The sequence below is a fragment of the Tribolium castaneum genome, chromosome 3 (assembly GCF_031307605.1).
Source record: "Tribolium castaneum strain GA2 chromosome 3, icTriCast1.1, whole genome shotgun sequence".
In the NCBI taxonomy this organism is placed as follows: Eukaryota; Metazoa; Arthropoda; class Insecta; order Coleoptera; family Tenebrionidae; genus Tribolium; species Tribolium castaneum.
In genome coordinates, this window is record NC_087396.1 from 8285879 (window position 1) to 8306498 (window position 20620).

The 20620-nt window shown below is 31.8% G+C and overlaps 2 long non-coding RNA genes across 2 annotated transcripts; one reads left to right on the top strand and one right to left on the bottom strand.

Moving 5' to 3' along the window:
• Positions 1 to 317: 317 nt before the first annotated feature.
• On the top strand, positions 318 to 9536 carry LOC103313565 (uncharacterized). The gene is made up of 3 exons (XR_511539.3): positions 318 to 867; positions 982 to 1059; positions 1112 to 9536. It is a non-coding gene; the product is annotated as an uncharacterized LOC103313565 (long non-coding RNA).
• Positions 9537 to 13537: 4001 nt separating this feature from the next.
• LOC103313559 (uncharacterized) lies at positions 13538 to 17900 on the bottom strand. Its single transcript, XR_511531.3, has 4 exons — positions 17781 to 17900; positions 17566 to 17724; positions 17036 to 17515; positions 13538 to 16983 (listed from the first exon to the last, which is right to left on the bottom strand). It is a non-coding gene; the product is annotated as an uncharacterized LOC103313559 (long non-coding RNA).
• Positions 17901 to 20620: the final 2720 nt, after the last annotated feature.

Sequence of the window (20620 nt, forward strand, 5' to 3'; positions counted from 1 at the left end):
ACTACAATAAATTTATTTATTATTATGATATACCTATTAATTACTGCACATTATATTTAACTCGTCTTCATGGGATTTTCAATTACATCCCAAGAACCGTTATCATCACCAAGGACGGTCTTCATCTCCTAAACATCAAGAAATTCCCTTATTAGAGAAGTTTGTGTGATGCTTCTTGGTGTAATATGATTATATTAATATCTAGAAATCGCAATTAATTGTTGTATAGACACCTTTCAATAACGTTTACCTTAATTTGCCTTAAGTTGATTCATCCTTCATTAAAACACTGTCATTCACACTATGCACTAGATTCAAATAAAAGATCCATATAAAAGTAGAGATGTTTGATCACAAAAACATCCAAAAAATCACGTTAAATCGTTTTAACACATTAAAACAAAATGTCGCCAAAAACCGCAACGACAGCAAAATAATCGGCTGTTGATAAATCAAAGAATTAAAAAGAGAAGTGTGCGCACGTCGATTATTTTTAAATGAACCTTCTTTACTTTGAGCAAAATGTGTGACAGATTCCTTTAAATTTACAGATTTCTTTGCAACTGACGCGACCTCTAAGCTGGAGCACACGAACTATTTTAGCTGTTTCCCCCCTTTGCCCCACCCCTCCCAGTGAACACATAATTTGTATACACTTTCAGGGGCCTGGTTATAAACACAAGTCTGGTGCTGCTAAGCGCAAGAAGACTTTGGAAACCGCGGAAAAAATCTAAAAATTACCAAAGATTGACAGTTTTTTTGCAAAGCAGAATGAACAAAGTTTAGATGATAAATCGGAATCGACAGAGCGGGAGCCGGAGCCGCAGTCAGAGCCCCAACCTGGACCTAACAAAAGTCGAGAATTCGGTAAAGTAATTTACGATAATGTTTTTTCTAAAATTTTTTTGCTATTTAAATACTTAAATGCATATCACATTCTAATAGCTTCCATTGTTTTTTACTTTGATTTACTCATTATAGAAATAACTGAAGAGGATTACGATGAGAGTTTGGAGCAGTCTTCCCAAACTTTAATTTTGGAAACTGAATCTGAGCAAAGTAAATGATGATAAATTAATTAAAAATTAAATTTTGTAAATTAATATTTTAGCTATAAGTTTTGGGCATCAAAATCCAACGGATAAAGGAATTTTTTCGTCGATCTTGAAAGATAGCGACAAAAGATTTATCATAGACAATGGTCCATGTCGACCACTCGGCCCTTAACCTAAAGATAAAGCAGAAGAGGTTTTTCAGAATCTTATTATTCAAAAATTTCGAAAGCTGGCATTAAAACGGAACGCTACTGGTTGTGCTACTCATTTATTTTAAATAAATGCTGCTGTCAACCTTATTGGGTATTTGGCAGGACCACGAAAAACTCCTTAGCTGCAGGATTTAATGAATGGATCATTTACAAAGAGCAATAACAAGACACGAGACTTCAGCTGACCATAACAAATCATGCATTATTTATGATAAATGGCGTAGAAATAAAACAATTGATAGTGAATCGGAAGCAGTGTTTCGGAAAGAAATTTCATTTTGGCGTCAAGTATTACATCGTGTTATTGACGTTACACTTACTTTGACCTCTTCCAATTTACCATTTCGAGGGCACGATGAGCATTTAGATTCGAAAATTATAATTATAATTATAAAATTATTGACGAAGTATGATCCAGTCCTAAATAATTTATTAGAAAATAATTCAAAATATTCAGTGACGTATTTGGGTCCCACAACTCAAAATGAAATAATAAATTTGTTAGGAAATGAAATAAAAAAATGTATCGTTAACAAAATAAAAGCAGCCCCTTATTACTCCATCATTGTAGACACAACACAAGATTTAGCCAAAACAGATCAAATGAGTATTATTTGCAGGTATATCGAGATTCTGTTTGCCCACTGATATCAGAATAAATGAATCCTTCTTAGGTTTTATACCTATTGAAAACCAATCTGCACAAAATATTGCAGACACAATTATTAAAACTCTTACAGATTTGGACTTACCTTTAGAAAAATTACGTGGACAAGGGTATGACGGGGCAGCAAACATGAGTGGGATCTACAACGGTGTTTAAACAAAAATTTTAAGTCAATGTCCACATGCTCCTTTTGTACATTATGCAGCACATAATTTAAATTTAATTATTAATGATTCTGTAAAAGGAGTGGACGAAATTGCCAATTTTTTTATTTTTGTAGAAAAAGTATACGTATTTTTTGCCCACAGCATTAAACGTTATCGAATGAACAGAGTACGACCAAAAAGAAAATAAAACTTAAAAGACTTAATCCCACAAGATGGGCATCAAGATATAATTCTCTGCTTGCTCTAAAGTTCCGATATACAGATATTTTAAAAACTTTATCATATATAATTTTAACTTCTAAATCGAAAGCTGAAATTGATGAGGCTAAAATTATAAAAACGAATTTAGAAAAATTTGAAACCGTTTTGCTTATTTCTTTGGAAGTAGAAATTTTTAATATTACTAATGTCGTGTCAAAAGTCCTTCAAAGCGAACAACAAAATATTAGTGACAATGCTTCGTTGTTCAATAAAGCCTTTGATGACATAAAAAAACTACGTGACGAATTTGATTTGGTTTAAATAAAAGCGATTCAACTGGCTCAGTCGTGGGGTACATCTACAGATTTTGAAAAAAAAAAAGAAATATTAGGCCAAAACTATTTTTTGATGAATGAAACAATCATCACGTTGTCTTGAACGAGGAAGATATATTTAAAATAAATCTATATTTTAAAATATTAGACATTATAATCGCACAATTAAAAATTCGCTTAAAAAGTTTAAATAATCTTAAGGAAACATTTCAAATTTTAAATTCTGATGTTTTGCTCAGAAGTTCGGAGGAAATGCTAGTTGAAATGGGCCAAAGATTGTATCAAACATATAAAGATGATATTAGTAACTCAATTTGTCAAGAGTTACTTTCGTTCCGACACTGCTTTGAAAATAAAATAAGCGACATACATTCAATAAATGATTTAGTCAAATTTATTTTAATAAAAAATAATTCATCATGTAGTAGTTTCTCGGAATTATTAAATGCTTGTTGTTTGTTTCTTTCAATACCAGTAACTGTAGCAACGGCTGAACGCAGTTTTTCCAAATTAAAATTAATTAACACCTATTTAAGAAATGCAATGAATCAAGAACGATTATCTGACCTGTCCTTAATTTCAATTGAAAATACAATAGCTAAAGATCTGGATCTCACGGAAATTATAAATACATTTGCTAACGCCAAAACAAGAAAAAAATCTTTTTTTAAGAGTATTATGTTTACATGTTTTTCTTTATTTGTGTATTTTTGTTATTTTACTTGTTATAAATACGATAAAACTAGTAAATTAATAAAATTAAATAGCATTTTTATTTAAGTAAAAATAAAAAAGGTAAGTTTTAAATTAAATTATATATCTATGGAGGCCCGCGAATGACTTTGGAACCCAGGGCCGCACTGATATTGCTACGCCACTGTATCCACTATACTAAACGGAGACGATTAACAGATGACACATTTGATACACTCCCTTATGGTTTCATGAATACGATATTAGATTAATTATTATTAAAATTGTATGTATATATTTATTTATAAAGTCAAGAGTTTAAGTTTACATTATAATACTTAATAATTGTGGTGGCGGGTGCTTATCCAATAAGACACATAGGTACTTTTAATAGTTTAATGAATAAATAGAAAGTGAACAATTTGAGGAGAAACTTATCGCTCTGCCCGGAGTAGGTACGTCTATATGCGACGACGTTCGTACCACTTCTGTCGAGGGTTGGAGAACCTGAGGGAAAGGTCTGGTCTCTCAAGGACCCAAACAGAGCAGGTAGTTTTTTAAATACACTACAGCTCGTCCATCCTGACATTTCCAGCTTGCCCTCAAGCTCTAAATAATTACTAAACTAATTAATACATAAGAACAAATCTTAATATTTTTGGAACAAATCCTAAAAGTAACCTAACATAGACATCTAATTAAATCCTAGAACAAATTCTAACAAACTGAGAACAAATCTCAAAATACAATAATTAGTCACACGTGAGAACAAATCTCGAAATTTTTTAAACATGAGAACAAATCATTTACTAACTGTGAAATAAAATTTCAAATAAACAACTTCAATTTGAGAACAAATCTCTACCATTGAGAACAAATCTCAAACTATTCATTAGGAACAAATCCCTACCAACATGAGAACAAATCTCAAACAATCAAATAATATGAGAACAAATCTCATCTAATCACAACACTAATTTTCACCTAATATTGCAAATAACTTATGGAAACAAATCTCATACATATTTCACTAAATTAGGATTCACCTATTATTTTAAACATTCATACACAATTTATACAATAAATTCTACCTAATTGATGCACTCAACTTAAATAAAATTTGCTTTAGTGAACCGTAAAATAAATTAACATAATCTGTTATCATCAACATTATTTGGGCGCCATAATTTCATGTTCGCTGGTGATGCAATGCCTTCATATGGCAACTGCGTTAGTTGAAACCCTTCGGGATCTTTCACGACGTATCGGTCTCGATCTAAAACTTTTGAAATTACATAGGGGCCTCTAAATTTTGGTAGCAACTTTTTGTTTACACCCGCTGTCGTATCTACATTTTTTAACATAACATAATCGCCTTCTTTATATTTAAACGGTTCTTTATGTTTATTGTCATAATATTGTTGATTATATTTATTGACCGCATTGATTCCTACCACCGCTTTTGTACGCATTTCTTCCAAATTTCGATCTTGTTCTTGAATTTCTTTTATTAGCTCACGCAAATCATCATCATTTCGTACTTGTTCAATACCGAACAATAATCTCGCAGGTGTTTCGCCGGTTACCCGATTTACTGAATTGTTTATAGCATACTCGACGTCAACTAATTTTTTGTCCCACGTGGACGTATGATTTGAGACAAATTTTGATAAAATAGCAGTTAATGGTCTATTAACCCGCTCAATTTGACCGTTTGCCTGCGGCGTTCTCGTTGCAGTTAAGATGTGTTGTATACCATTTTCTTGCATAAATACGCGAAATTTATTTGACGTGTACGCTGTGTCATTATCTGAAATAATTCGCTTGGGTTTACTATAATAAGCAAAATAATTTTTTAAATGTTTGATAACTTCATCGGTATTTGTTGAGACAGTCGCGTAAAATTTGACAAATTTGGTAAAACCATCTACGATCTCAAAAATGTATTTATGACGATTGCCCGATTTTTCTAATGGCCCGTAATGGTCAATGTGAAGTGTATAAAATGGTACGTTACCTTTATCAATACAATGTAATTTACCTTCGACTCGATTTGCGACAGTGGAATATGTGATGCATTTAAAACAGTTCAAGATGTGATTTTGGACTTTGTTTCTCATTTCCGGAAACCAATAAATACGTGTGATATAGTCAATCGTTTTGTTTATGCCCTGATGTCCGACTTTTTCGTGGCAGGTTCTAATTATATTTTCTTCCATTGATGTCAGTACATAAAATAAATTTTTTTCGCCCATTTTCCGATACACTAACCCGTTATTCATTTCATACAATTTGTTTTGTTGTTTTTCTAAACCTTTCCTGATTTCCACGATTTTTGAGTCTAAATTTTGTAGTAACTCTAAATTGCGCTCGAATGTATTTTCTGAAATTAAAGAAATACTAAATTCACGACTTAACGCGTCAGCATGTCTCATTTGATCAGAAGTACGGTGCTCAAGTGTATAATCGTAATTTCGTAAAATCAATGACCATCGGATTCACTCGGATTCACTTCTTTTCTTTCTAATGTCTGTTTTAAGCTGTTACAATCCGTGACAATTTTAAATTTTATACCTTGCAGGTAAATCCGGAATCTTTCTAATGAATAAATAATCGCTAACGCTTCTAATTCGAAACTATGGTAAGACGCTTCCGTAGGTGTTGTTCTTTTGCTAAAAAAAAGACCGGATGAAATTTTCCGTCTTCCAATTGTTTTTGCATCAAAACTGCACCAAAACCATGTGAACTAGCATCGCAATGTAGTTCCGTTTCTAATTTATGCGAGTATATGGCTAACACGGGTGACGATATTAATTTTTGCTTTAATGATTCAAAGCAATCGTTCTCACGGTCCGTCCATATAAATTCTTTTGCCTTTAATAGTTCCGACAACGGCTTTGACACGGTCGCAAAATCCCTAATAAACTTTCTAAAATAGGACAATAAACCAATAAAGCTATGGAGCTCTCTAAAATTTTTGGGGGTCGGAAATTCCTTTATTGCTTTTACATTGTCGTCACTTGGACTTATACCGTTCTTGTCTATATTGTACCAAAGATATTTTACTTTATCCAATAAAAATTCGCATTTGTCAAATCTTAGCTCTAATTTGTTTTTTACGAGTACTTTTAAAACTTCTTTTAAAATAGCAATATTTTCGTACATGGTTTTGGTGGGAATTAATATATCGTCTAAGTAAATTTGAACTTTCTGTTGACGTAATAAATCTCTGAACGCGGTATTTATAAAACGCATAAAAAATGAACTACCATTCGCTAGACCAAACGGCATTTTGGTATATTCATATTGATCCATGAAAGTAACAAATGACGTATATTTCGTTGATTCGGGATCTAATTTAATATTATGAAAGGCATCTTTTAAGTCCAAACGCGTAAAATAAGCCTTACCCTTTAAATTATCAATTTGCTCCTCTATGTGCGGAATGGGATAAATATCTCGCGTTGTCAACTTATTTAACTCGCGGTAATCAACGGCCATACGATAATTTCCGTCTTTTTTTCGCACTAAAACAATGGGACTACTATATTGTGAACTACTTGGTTTGATAACCTTTTTGGACAATAATACGTTTGTAATTTGTTTTACCGCTTCTTTTTCCGCGTAAGATAATCGTCTGGCTTTCGAATAAAATGGCGCATGATTGGGCTTTACATGTAACTTCAACTCTAATTGCGTATAAGGTTCATCGGGTCTATCTGGTTGTACATAAAATTCATTTACAATATCTTTTACCTGCTGATGGACATCACAGCTCAATTGTTCGTTAATATTTAAATTTATTTCTGATTTATTGTTACAACCAATATCAATGTGCAATAATTCAAGAGATTCATCTTGAACTCTGATGTCCACTTCACTTCGTTTGTTTTTCACAGTTACAACCTTACCTAAACTTATAATTAATTTATCATTCGTTAAGAAATCTCGACCTAGTAAGCAATCAAATTTCATAGTGTCGGCAGGTACTACTTTGAATTCAATTTCAGTCTCACAATCATTAACTAAAACTCTTTCGTCAATTTGCCCTAATATATTCAATTTAGTACCGTTCAGACCACTATATGTTATATTAGAATTATCAGGTAAAATTTTTACATTTGTTTTTAGCGAATGAGAAGTCAACAGTGAAATTGGACTACCTGAATCAATTATTGCCGTTAGCTCACCAACAAAATTGTTTGAACGCACCTCTACTATAAAAGCCGGTATAATTTGTTGTTCCACCAGGTGACTCGTCGTATCCTGTTTAACTGGGCAGTCCTTTTTTTGATGACTTTTCGATCTGCAGCCTAAACACGAACCAACTTCTCTCTTCGGTTTGCTACACTTTGCTGAAATATGACCTTTGTCACCACAATTGTAACACCTCACAATGTTACTAGCGGTCACATTTGCCGCACTCTTTGATTTGTTTGTTACATTCGCGTTTATTACTGCATTCTTATTAATACGCTGGTTGTCCGTCGATGATGAAGATGGTCGACTCTTGATTTTCTCGTACGTTTCTAATTTAGTCTTCAGCTGCCTAAAGTTCCTTGCTTCATATAAAAACGTTTTATTACACATTTCGTCTGGAATTCCGTCGACAATATATTGAATTACGGCATCTTCTTCAATTTGGCTTCTGGCTGCAATCTCTTCATGTTAAAATAGTACTCTAATACCGACTCGTTTCTTTGTTTTTTCTTTTCAGATAAAAGTCTATGAATGTCTGCACTGTTAATCTTCTTGCCAAATTCGTCTTGAAGGATTTCTTTTAGCTTGGACCAGCTGTTCAGTCCTCGTTCACACTGAATACACTGTTTTGCCAACCCAATTAGGCACTTTTTCGCATATACCAATTTTTGCAATTCTGAAAATTGCATAACTTCTGCCATCTCTTCGAAGTCCTGTACCCAGTTTTCCACTTGATATGATTCTTCCCCACTGAAGGACGAATCGAATCTTCGATATCCTTAAAATTCATTACGAATTTTGGTGTTTGTTGTATGGCCCATCTTTCATTCTCTAGTGATGGTGTCCTTCGCGGTGTGTCATCATTCGTGTCCTCTCCGTCAGCTTCTTCTTCTTCCTCTTCTTCCGTGTCTTCAATCGATGTCAACGAGTTTAGATCTCTCAGTTTCGTGCATATGCGGTCCGCCACCTCTCTAGCTGAGCCCTCGTAGTCGATATTCAAAATAGCGCACACGGACGTCAAATCTCCCAACGTTAAATTTGTGGTTGCCCATTCTACCTTTTGATCTAACGCGGCGTCATCGGCGAATACAAAACCCGCAAAATCACGCACGTGCTGCCTATTCCGTCGGCCACTATCTACTCCATCGTACAAAAGTTTGTGAAAAGCGCGAATTGCGGCAACGGACGACTTCTTGATTTTTTCGTACAATCCGGGTACATCACTAAGCTTCTCCACTTGTTCACTTGTTCTTATCCCACTTCTGATGTCTGTGGTGGCGGGTGCTTATCCAATAAGACACATAGGTACTTTTAATAGTTTAATGAATAAATAAAAAGTGAACAATTTGAGGAGAAACTTATCGCTCTGCCCGGAGTAGGTACGTCTATATGCGACGACGTTCGTACCACTTCTGTCGAGGGTAGGAGAACCTTGATGAAAAAATTAGGTACGTTAGCTGATTGAGTTATTGTTCGTATAATTCGCAATATGAAGTTATATGTCTAAAGATTCTATCGTATCCACTATTCTAAGTGTAGCTTAATTAGGAACGCCGGAAATTGCAATCAAAGTGAAGATTTGTCCCATAAGAAAAGCATTGGGGCGGCTTTTCAGTGAGTACTAACCGCTTGTATATCTTAGAGATTTACAACACTGCGGTATTATTACAATTACTGGATTGAGGGGCAGGTATAGGGAACAGACACTTTTATGGAAATAGAGATTTAAGCTGACGGAGATTAGATCAGGTCAGGTCTGGTCTCCAACAATAGGAATAATTTAAATTCGATCGCGATTTCTGGCGTTCATAATCAAGTTAATGTTTGGCGCAATGATATGATTTGATCAGATTTTTGAGACGCATCGATTGATATAAAAATTAAACAATTTGAGTGCCTAGTCCTTTAAAGCAATTTTAAGTCTTGTTTTCATGATGCATTTTTATTTATTAATATTTCCTCTGTTAGTCTATTACCTGCACACAAAATTGTGTTTGTGTTTCATTTAAAAATACTTTTTCTTGCTAGCACACTGAAATACGGGACAAAAACGGGACCTAACAGAATACGGGAGGGAATCTTCAAATACGGTGACAGTCCCGTATATATGGGACGGTGGTGTTAGAAGGTATGGTGCTCCAACTCCCTTCATTTGTTTTAAACTGGAACGAACTGACGAGGTCGGGAACCATTTCATACATTGGCCATTAGATAGGGTTTTTGGAATTTGATGTAAAGGTATCCTTATTACCGATCACAATTTTGAATTTCAAAAATCCTTCAAATTTGATTTCAGTGACAGTAGCATTTTGGCAGATAAGATTCAATTTACTGAAAAAGGGAAGACAGTGATACTATTATCGGTCTTTAATTGAGTGACGGGCACATCAAACTGATATTTTGTGATGATTTTTGTTTTCAGTGTAATTTTAATACACTTGTGTATGTAAAATTTTCGCAAGAAGTGGCTCCCAAAGACAGGTTCACATACTTACATATGTAAGAGACTTACACCCAATTGTAATTAATTCCTTCCTGTAGTTTTGAATAAAAATATTAATAACTTTATTAATTACTATGATTTCTTATTTTATACGAAATTACTACGAATAAATATAAAAATAAAACAACTCTGGCCTTTTGAAGTAAGTTATTAAAACAGATTTCATATTTATAGTAATTGCTATTAAAATATAATTATGTATAGAGTTGTCTGCTATCATTTGTAAGTGAAGTTGTGTAGAAGTCATAGTCAGAAGTTGCAGCAGAGTAAAGTTTATTAAAGGTTTGCAAAATGCCTAAAACATGCTGCATATGTTTATCTTCAAAAGGAGAAAGTAAAAACTCAACATTCTTCCCTATCCCAAGAGTATAAATTAGAAGGTGTTTATTATTTTGAAATGTTATGTCCTTTGTAGAGCAATGAAGACTTAAAAAAGTGGGAATATATTTTAAAACGAGAAATCCCCACAGTAGGATATATTTGTCATCAACACTTTGATGAAAATTATTTAATACGACAAGCACGGAGGATTATGCTTAATAAACAAAAAATTTATTCGTAAGTCAAAAGTATTAGAATTCCAAATAAAATTATTGATCATTCTTAAAAAAATACTGTAATTAAGCTCATCATTTAATCAATACATTTACTTAGAAGCTTATATATTTTCAATAAATCTTTATTACATTTTAAAACCTTATATATCTCCTTAAAGAGTTGAATTAGAGTTTCAAAGTTATACACCAGTCGTCCGTGATTGTGATGAACACTATGGTGAACATGTTAAAAACACAACAGAGAATAATCAGTAAGTGCCACATACAATCCATGCAATTTCAGCAACATTTCTTTTGCGAATTTCAGATTTTCCAATCCTCCTGCATTGTCTAACATTCAAGTGATAACAGATAGTAATTCGTAAGTGCCATCTAAAAAGAAATTTAAATTATAAGTCTTTCTTCAATTTCAATCAATTTCAGAAATATTCGTGGTACAAATTCCAAATTACTTAATAATTTAATCACCAAAAATATGAATATTTTATCCCTTTTTGAAGGCATTTTGACCAACAAAATAATTATGCTTTTGCCACCTGAATGGGCGGTTCACAAAAACGAAAAGTATATAATATATTCTAAATTACTTGTTAAATGCCACAACTCATTACATCCTGAAATTGAAAAGTCCATAACCATAGATAGAGCTCTACGTCCGCGAGTTTATATAAATACCATTAAAATTTTTTATCCAAAACATAAAGTGATTATCATCTACGGGACGTATGGCAACCCTACATATAATAGGTAATAATAATAATTGTACCTGTAACTGTATTTACTTATTAAATTTTGTCAAACTTTAATTTGCATTTTGATTTCCGTTATCAAAACAAAATAATCTGATCATTGAAGTTTCTTCCCCGCACCCCATCCCGCTACATGTCGCTTAGCGAACCAGTAAAAACTGGTTGTGAAGCTTTACTTGGAATTTGATTACCATCCACATACAACGACAAATAAGTCAAATGTTGAAAATCAAATGGATTCATGCTATAATCACCATTAAATGCTCTATTTGTTACAAAGCTTATTGCACATCTTTTTGGTAATTGACCCAAATATACATTATCCAAAGACTTTCCTTGAACACCTTGTGGTATTGTTAACACTTTTAATTCTGTGCGTGTTATCGGATACTTTGCTGTTGAAATATCTAAAGCTTTTGCATGAGCTAACAAAACTGTTGGATTTATTTTATTTCTTCTAATCATTAAAGTTGCAACCATAATTTGTATTTTCCCAATTATATTATCAGCCATAAGAGCAAAACTATCACGAGAACGTACAAGTTTTAATCTTAGCTCTACGCCATTAATTAAAAACTTTTCTTGATTAAATATATCGCAATTTAAATGACCAATAAGGTCAATTTCTTGGCTAGCTGATGTAAGTTTGTATCTTGCAGCAAATCCAGAATTTTCATCGCCTATTGTATTCATTTTACCAGCTGTATCAGAATACCACAATCCACATGTTAGATGTGAATTTTTGGCACCACTATCATAATTTAAAAGTGTTTCCAAATAACACTTGTATGCGTAGGTATTATTTGGAAGAGAAATAAGTTTTTGATTGAACATTGAATGTAGAATATATGTAGAATGTAGACGGGTGCTATTTTATCAGTATCAACACAACTATCTTCTTTAGCTATTTTTATCGTAAGAGATAACGGAGTTTGAGAAAGATCTAAGTAATCTTCCCCTGCAGGCACAACAAACTCTAGAGGGCTATCTATTTTCAGATATGCTTGATACAGTTTTGTAATGCACCCATTGGCCACTTTCAATACTTGTTTGTGTTGCTGGTAAGGCAAATAAATCAAGTTCACTTTTAGCGCACTCACAATTATGAGGATGTATGTAAAAAAGACATTTCTAAGCAAAAATATCTTTATGATTAACTGTTTTAGACTTCTTCACAGAACGACTTTTAAAGAACGTATGATTTTTATTTTGCAAACGCTTTTTTTTTATAGCACCAGATCCAACCAAATTGTCTATTTTAGTTTCGGCTTTACGTTTTAAATTTTCAACGCATTTATTTACACGTGATTTGAATGCTTCTTCAATGGGTACTTCATTAATAACATCACCCAGAATATTTGATCCACTACGTAACGTTTCTTTTCCAATTGTGTTAATACCACTCTTCAACAATGGCATAACTGTTCGAAAAAGGCCTCTTAAAAAACTACCAATACCATGACCTCTTTGATAACTAACACCTCGGTAAATTACGCCTACACCCGAACCAGCTTGATTAACATAATAATCATGATAATGAGTAGATAAGGATAGTGGGTTCTATAACCACCTCCACCTCTCCCTACTGCGCATGTATAAAATGTAAGTGGTAGAGTCAGACGCAGGCGCAACCGCGTAATCACAGCTCGCTGAACTGCGACCAGCCCGTCAGCCGGCCTACGGCCGACTAACGCCATTTGTAATGATGCAAATATATTTCTGTAGTATAATAATAATAATTATCGTCGCCATCTTTAAAGTTTGAAAGTCGGCGGTCATTTTTGTTTAATGGTAAATTGGCGCCAAATTTAAATTATTTCAAAATTAATATTTGAAATTTGTCGGCCATGTTTGTTTAAAAAAATGGCCTCAAAATTTAATTTATTTAAAAATCAATATTGGCTTTAATGTTGGTTGTCTAACCGTGGTGTAGCGGTTATATGACACATTTTAATTTGTGGTTTTGTTTGAAAAGTCAAATAATGCGTGTTTGTAATGTTGTTTGCCTAACTTGTCTGTTAAGCACCAAATTTATATTATTTGTTTAAAATATAATGCAAAAAAAGTTGTTGTTCCTTTCATGGGAGTCAAACCTCAGGTAGGTAGAGTGGATAGTGCTGTCTATTTTGGAAACCTGAAACAAATTCAAATAAGCTATTTGGTTAATGGATAATAATAAAAACAATAAATTATTTCAATTGTTTATTACGTCTAAATATAAGTACATACATATTATAATACATAAACATTATAATACAATAACTAAAATACAAATTAAATATTATTCCCGAGTTTGAGGAGGAATATTTTTATGACCCCAAGATAACGTTCTACCTTCAGAATTGTTTAAGATGTAACGTTTATCATCTTTGAAAGATAAAGCAATTTTTTCTTTAATTCTGTGTAAATATTATGAAGCTTCGAATGAAAGATATTCATTTCTAATAATAATTTCAGTGTTTGGAACAGTAACTGCGTTTTGGTAGTCAATTTTATGTAATTCACTTCTAATTACACTGGCCCGAATTCTTATCCCATTATTAAATTTAATAACGTCTCTAACTTCCATGGCAACGTTTGCATCTCTTTCTACAGCATTAGAGTTACATAAATCTATATCGTTTTATGTTTAGTTTAATAGCGTATTTAGCTAATCACATCCTTAATGATGAGATAAGAATTCGGACCATTGTGTTTAATACCTTTAGCTTTTATAGATAATTCACCTTCAACATTCACACAATATGCTTTAGCACCTGTTCCTAAAAATTCTGATATTACACGCCCTTTATATTCATCTTTCATCTTCCCTGTGACAGAAGACGATACAGGTATTCCCTGAATATTTTCTGCTTTATAATTTGAAGTATTAATATTATATTAGATTTAATATCATCATAAATATTTTCACAAAAAATTTCAATTACAAAACTATCAGTATCGGTATACAAAAGCGTTGCATTGTCACCGTATTTAAGTTTTATGAAATTATAATAAAAATCATACATAATAGTTTTACTGATATCTAGAATAGTAAAACCTACATACAGAGGTTTATTATAGAAAAACTTTATAGAACTTTAATAACTTTATTATAGAAAACTAATTTAATAGCTACAAAATGTGGTGTAAAGATAGATGAATTTTTAAAATTTGGTCGTGCAATTCAACTTTCAGCACCTGGTTTTCTACCTATATTACTCCATGATGTTACTAATTTCACGTTTACTCTTTTATCAATTGATTTCATGGTTTTACCAAAAACTGAATTATTCATTAATTTAAATACATCTTTTCTAAGGCGTTTTTTGATTTGTTACGCATTTCTGTATTTAAATCAATATATGTTTTCAACCATGGTGATTGATTAAAACTTAAAATACGGTAAATATTCATAAATTTTAAACCACCTTGTAAAGCTTGTCTTAAATTTCGATAGTGTAAGACACAGTGTACTTATTGTTCAAGATTGCGCAAAGTATCTTAGTTTTACAAGAGAGAGGAATAATTTTTTCAAGACAAAATGGTAAATCGTTGTAAAGATTATGTAATTCAGAAGGATATTCTAAATCAACCTCGAATATATAACCTACATCAGCGCTATCTGTCAAATTGAGAATTAGGTTTTCATTGAATTCATTAGGATCTTCCCATCGAAAACCGTTATAAGATAAATATTCAGACATTGCTGCTCCATACAAGTTGGTTGCGTCAAGGTACATTATAAAAGAAGTTGGTTTAGAAGGATCATGATTTGATAAAAACTTATTATTTGCTACTGCTTTACGTTTTGAACATTTACAGTCTTCCTCTAATAGATTTTGGAAAGAAATGTACTATGTCTATATCAGTTAATAATTCGAATTTAATTCCAGTCATTTTTAACATAGCATCCCAGCCTAATGAAGGTGCTGTTAAGTAATGGCCAGGATCTTATTCATAAATTTTAAGACAAACATTTCTGAAATTTTCAAAAATGTCTGTTAGTAGCAAAACATCAGATTTTAAATAAATGTCGGAATAATCACGTAACGTTTTACAATCAAATAGATTCCAGACTTCCTGTGCTCGCTCATAATCATGTTCACTGATATCAGTTTTATTAAGATTATCATAAAATTACTGAATCAATGGTAAACTGGTATCATCTAACTTATTAAAACAATCCAAATATGAATATGGAAAAACACCTTTTTGCCTTATCAAATTAAATTGGTTATCGTCCGGAAAGTGTTTCCAAATGGTTAGACATTCATCAGAAGTTAAAGTCTTAGATAATTTATCTAATGAAAAAGAAAGGAAACGGAACGAATCTACGAATCTAAGCGTGATAAAAATATTGTCAACTGTATTTGTAGTCGTGTTCATGACCTTATCAATTAAATTTTTTTTTAAATGTAATATATTTTTATTTAGTTTGAGCAATGCAATTTATGATGGTCTTTTCTGTGGCTAAAGCTTTAATAAATAAATGACTATTATAATTAATTAAATTATGACAAAAAACAGGGATATATTTAATCTTATAATTTAAATTACAAATAGAATGTGCAGGTCCTAAAAATTTACCTGTTACAATGATTAGGAACTCTATCACAATTTGGACTTCCGTAATCTGTTTCGAAAGGTTCTTTACATAAATGACAATGGGTAGATATTTGAAAAAACAATTCATCTAACGGAGTCATTTCAAGTGGTACGATATGTTTGAGGTGATCGTGATAAAGTCTATTTACATTATCTTGCAACCATTTCACAAAAATTTCAGGAGCATCTTTTCCTCGATAAGTCCGATAAATTGATAAATTACCATCATATGCACATTTTATGTAATAACCAAAACTATATGGTTCATGTAACTGTCTAACAATTGTACGGATATTATCGGCTGAATTATCATTGCAAAATAAATTCAAAATCGAAATAAAATACAAAAGGAACTTTAAGAGATTTATCAAAATTTTGAAATGTTAATTCATTACCAGGCACTTCTTTACCAAATTTATTTATAATCAGATCAGAAGTTGGTAATGTAGTGACAACTTCATTACAAGCATATTTACGATGTTTAACTAATTTTTGTTCACTCGAAAAAAGTAATAGACATCCGTTACATATAAATTTAGCCTGATTATGTTTGGAAAGTTGTGAACTTATTAATCGAGAAATGTTGGTAATCAGACAGTAATGTTTGATCATTCTTTCATCGTCTACGATAAGTAATAAATTTACATGAATGTTTCGTTCCTTAGAAGTTAAATAAAAGGGACCTATAATATCTGATACTCATTTACCTTTTTCATGATCAAAACGCTGCTCTGTTCCATAGACATTTACACTAATATTATTAAGTGCTTCAAATTTAAAAATATCAGTTAATTTAACCGGAAATGAAATATCTGTAAAATCTAATTCCTCTTTAAACTCACGATAAGCATCAACTCGATGTCGATTAACATCTACTTCAGTTGAATGAAGGTGTGCCAAACAGACCATTTGAAGCATTCATTATCATCATTTTGAATATTGATAACCGCTTTCCGCTTCGCTATGTCCTTCGGTAATGGTATATATGTAGATGCACGTAGTGGATTGAATTTGTTAATATTAAGTTCCAAAAACAAAATTTCCATTAAAATCCAACCTACAAAATTTAATACAATAATATGTTTATAAAAAAAATTGATATTACTTACCACTATCTTTTTCCAAGAATTCACTCATTTTGTTTTTTATGACGCCACATATTTCTTCCAGTTCCAGCTTAATATTTGTCGATATTGAAATGATGATATTTTTAGTGTTGAATGATTTGATTTCGATAATGTCTTTAGGAGGTAAAATATATGTAGCAAAAAGTTCCAAATTAATTTTAAGTTGGTTAAATTCTCTCAGTTTTCTACTTATTAAAGTGATAAGTTTATCTTGATTTCTTTCAAAAAAATTGCACACTTCCAAGTCATCTAGTTGTGAATTTTTCAATCGGTATGAGGTAATTCTTGATTTGAAGGCAACTTGATATTCTTCAACGAAATCATTATCATCATTAATTTTGGCGGAGATGACACTTTTATGCTTTAAAGAACGTAAATGGTTTAATCTGGATCCTATGTAGTGACTATTGCATGTTTCACAAAATTGATGAAATGAACATGATGGAGCGTTAATAGTAACTTCTAAAAACAAAAACAAGTTATAATAATATAAACAATATTTACAAAATTACCCTGTAAAGGTGTTCTAGTTGTCAGGCGGGCTTTTTTAGGAGTCATATCATCCGAATCCATTGAACACAATGATGAATTTGCAATATGACGCTTATAGTTATCAAATCTCGTAAATGACGTTTCACATCCGGGACAAGTCAGTTTAGAAAATTTATCACCTTAAAAAATGCACTTAATTAAAACAATTTCTATAACGTAAAATGTATTTACTTACTATGTTTTTTTACATGACGTGTTAAAGCATCTTTGCGAGTAAACTTGCTATCGCATGGAGAACACTTGAACGTGATTGGTGGATTACTTTTATAGACGTACAGTAGAAGTAGAAATGAATTAATCGTTGATGCGATATGATTTTATATTCCATAAACTTTGCAACCGGATATTGTGGTTCCTTACATAAAAATTCAAAAAATTCAAAATATAACTGATAAAAATTTAACGTTTTTAAGGAAAAAAAAAACGTTACACAGGAAATATGATAACAAAAATAATCACAAAGAATATTATTTTTTATTATACATAAAACACACTACATACTTAAACTAACAACGTTGTTGTTGGTGGTGTTGTTGGTGTTGTTGTTATTGGTGTTGTTGTTGGTGTTGTTGTTATTTATTGATTGTTATTTATTGATGGAGGACCATCAAACTGATCCTCGTCAAAACTGTTATAATAATGTTGTTAACATGGTAGATTCAGCTTTATATCATGATCTTGTTGATATGTTTCCGGTAATTTATGAAAAATATCCATCAACTGGCACGGTCGTAATTTCAGTAGTTCCAGTTTCATTAATAATCGAATATCGCTTATGGTTTTTTCAAAATGCAGCACTTTTTTTATGACAGGTTCTACACTCGTTGCCATCTTTAATGGAACTAAATTAGACGTTAAAAAATTATATCGTATATATTTCTTATTTATTACTTAATATCTTTCATTTCAATCCAACTATTCTGATTATCTGGTAAACCTAACCATTTCACAAATAATTTAGTTCCTTTACGTCGAATCACCTTCTCAACTAAATAAACGTCAGGATATTGAGTTTTTGATAATTCCCAAATATAAAAAGCTCCTTTAATTCTTTATCTTCTAGTGGAAATGTTACAGGATTGGTTAGATTAATCTTACTGATTTTAAAAATTTCCGTTGACCAATTATGTGTATATCCTTTTTCAAATAACATCTTCTCTTTGCTAATTCTTATGAAATCTCCGACTTTAAATTTTTTTCTGTTTTTATCAACAATCTTTAGATGATCATATGCTGTTATGTCTCCTTGATTCGAAGCGTTTATCTCTGCGGGTTTCCTTCCTGTTGTTCGATGTATTGTAGTATTATAATTTTTGGTTATCTCTTGCAATTTATTTATTCACTTATGTGTCGCAAATAACGTAAAATATCGATAAATGTTTGATTTTAAAGTAAAACCCGTTCAGCAATTGCTGCTTTTTTAACGCTATACGTACTATAGTGATTGATATTATAACGTCTCATTAAATCTTGAAAAGTGGTATTATAAAATTCCTTTCCTTGATCTGACTGTAAATTCTTTGGTATGGTAGCGCTCAGCTCCATTTGCGTGTGCGTCATCTGACATTTCTGTCACTACGTTTACATAGCAGGGGCATAGCGGTGACAAACTATCAAATATTTTTTGAGGTTACAAAGTGTTTAAATTATGAGTTGTTACAAAAAATACAGATTCACAAAACAAGAACTAATAAACGCAGAATCAAAAACCTAACGAAATGCAAATCACAAAACACAATAAACGAACAGAAAATACTTGCGATTAACATCGATAACACTTTCGACAACCATGCGACGACGTCTATAATTTACTGTCAATTCGTGACACTTGATGGTGTTGTCGAAGTGCACATGTAAATTAATGTTCAAGGATACCACCCTTAGATAGCCCTTAGCTGTTTAAATTTGCATTGTTTTTGATCATTTTTTATAGCTTTGTGTTGGTAATGAAAAAATGAAATTGATGACGCACACGCAAATCGACCTGACCGCCACTATATTCGTTTTTTTTCATTCTTTAATATTGATTCCATAGCTCTGCTATTAGCTGATTTCGATTTCAGTGGTCTGGTCCATAGAAATTTAGAAAAACAGCCGATTACGACTAAAATATATTTAAATCCTTTATTATGATAAGATAAATTTTGCATTTATGCTAAATCTATTTGCCATAAATCATCCAATCCTTTAATTATAGTACGTCTTCGTTTAAAATTCTTGGGTGCAGGTTTAAATATCTCGTTTACCAATTTTTGCTTTTAATCACTAACTTGCTTTTGTCGAACCATTGCTTATTTACGGTACACTTCTCTACAATTTCCATGACGATCTGACATTTCACCTGGAGGACACTTGTTTTTATTATGAGGCATGGGTTCTATCTTTGGACCTTCTTCTTCATTATTTTCATATGAATCTGTTACTTTCTTTTTCTTTGATATAGGTACATTCTCAAGTTGACCTGTATTACCTGCTTATTACCTGCTTTAGAACGTTTGGAAATGGTTTCTGGTTTTATCTTAATACTATCGATTCCTTCAAAGCGTTCTTTAAGTTTTTTTATTCGTCTGGTTATCTCATCTAAATTATTCATAAATTTTTTCCACTTGTTATCGATTTCAAAATTTATACTTAAATGTCTGTTATGTAATTCTGATTCAATCGTGTGAGGAATTATATTATTAGCAATTATATTATCAGTTTTTCCATCAAGTATTTTGTACTTAGCATTCATGGTTATGTTTAACTGATTAAATTTATCCATCCATATAGCATCTGCTTTTTGAACATTATTATTTAAATCCGTTAAAGCATCTATTACTCCTTCCATCTTTTGGTATATTTGTTTACTTACTAAATCAATATATACCTTATTCACACAATCTTTGTCTTCTGTTGGATCTTTAATGTTACAGATTTTATGATGTTTTAAATCAAGGTCACCGTCAGCAGTGAAAACAAAAGGTGATGGTGTAGATTTAAAAAATACACTTGATGCTGATAACACTTTACGTC